This window comes from Bidens hawaiensis, unplaced genomic scaffold (genome assembly GCF_021521415.1).
Source record: "Bidens hawaiensis isolate Kalapana, Puna unplaced genomic scaffold, B.hawaiensis_p1.1 tig00018571_1, whole genome shotgun sequence".
Lineage (NCBI taxonomy): Eukaryota > Viridiplantae > Streptophyta > Magnoliopsida > Asterales > Asteraceae > Bidens > Bidens hawaiensis.
Genome location: NW_027492813.1, coordinates 49,161 through 51,002, shown reverse-complemented (window position 1 = coordinate 51,002; position 1,842 = coordinate 49,161). Strand labels below are relative to the sequence as shown.

At 40.3% G+C, this 1,842-nt stretch overlaps 1 pseudogene; it reads left to right on the top strand.

The window, feature by feature from the left end:
* The first annotated feature begins 214 nt into the window (after positions 1-214).
* Positions 215-1,268, top strand: LOC143556428 (AT-hook motif nuclear-localized protein 23 pseudogene; annotated as a pseudogene).
* Positions 1,269-1,842: the final 574 nt, after the last annotated feature.

The window sequence follows — 1,842 nt, the reverse complement described above, 5'->3', positions numbered from 1 at the left end:
TGACATTCTTTCAGATAATCCTTTTCTAAAAGGAAATATATTTTTGAAGTTGAATGAATAAACAACCCTTCTTAATATTATTTAATTTTATGTCCCAAGTGTTTTGTTTTCTTTATGCCTATTTGAATTAGGTTGAGATGTATGACTGCGTACACCCTACCCCCCCCCCCCCCCTCTTTCCCCTTTCCCTGTACTCATATATCCTTTGTTTTCTAATCTAGGGTTCAACTTCCAGAGCTTTGTTTTTCTATAATTTCTTACCCCCACTAATAAAAAAAAATCCGTACTTTTATATATAATTTTCTTGCTTTCATTTTTTTATAATTTCCTTGTTTTCTGTTGCTTGATGTTTGTATAATCATATCATATCCATGGCTGGTTTAGATTTAGGCACTGCTTCACGTTACATTCATCATCAGCATCAGCATCAACTCCACCTCTCTGACCTCCAACTCCACACCACCCAACCCGAAAACCACCACCTCTTCTCCGACACCACCACCCTCCACAACCACCACCAAGACCACCAGGAGGATCATGACCATCAAGGTCATGATCCACTAGTCTCCCCCAACTCCGGTGGTGGTGGTGGAGGAGGGGGGTCAGGTGATCCCGTTGGACGGCGCCCCAGAGGCCGTCCAGCGGGATCCAAAAACAAACCAAAACCCCCAGTCATTATCACAAGAGAAAGCGCGAACACGCTTCGTGCTCACATCTTGGAAATCGGCAACGGGTGCGATGTTTTCGACTGCATAGCAACTTATGCAAGACGAAGGCAGAGAGGGATCTGTATATTATCCGGTAGCGGTATTGTAACAAATGTTAGCCTCCGGCAGCCGTCAGCTGCAGGGTCTGTGGTGGCTCTTCATGGAAGGTTTGAGATCTTATCTCTTTCGGGTTCTTTCTTGCCGCCTCCAGCACCACCAGGAGCCACCAGTTTGACTATATTTTTAGCTGGTGGACAAGGGCAAGTAGTGGGTGGGAACGTGGTCGGAGAGTTGACCGCAGCTGGACCGGTTATCGTTATCGCTTCTTCGTTTACTAATGTTGCATACGAAAGACTGCCGCTTGAAGAAGAGGAAGCTGAAGGCGGTGGGCTGCAGATGCAGCCACATGTTAATTCTCAAACCGATGGAGCGGGTGGTGGCAACCCGTTTCCAGACCCGTCTTCCGGGCTGCCGTTCTTTAACCTGCCGGTGAATATGCCTCCAAATGTTCAGTTGCCGGTGGATTATCCACGGGGTAATAATAATAATAATCCATTCTAATGGATTAAACTACTGCTTAATTTCCTTGTTATCTTGCTTGCTATCTTTGGAGTTTTTATATTTTATCTTTTTAATTTCTTGGGTGCTTTTGTAACTTAATGTGATGTATGGAAATAGTTTTTCTTTTTAAATTGTGTTACTTCTCCATGAATGATGAATCTATATTTTCAAGCAAGATTTGGGATTAATTTTCAGGAATGTGTCAGTGGTTAAGGTACTTGGATGCTTTGTTTCTATTGCATTGTTTTAAGTAAATTAAAAACTAAATTCATTATGCAATTTTTTAGGTTTCTAATTAATGTGTGTTTTCAAGTTCTTCAAACTCATATATTATATATATGTCCTTTGATTAGAGTATTTAAGTACACCTATTGTATTTGTTAAGAATGAGCTCATGAGTTTTAAGTCCGCCTGTAGTTCATGCCATGATTAAGAGAAACATTATTCTTATGATTAATTGCTGCTTAAGTTTGTTAAACCAATATTCAAAGTTTTCAGTCTTTCTATTTCTATATAACTATATTTAAAATACCCACGTCCCTCGTTTATTTTTTAAATGATTTATTTTTCCTGT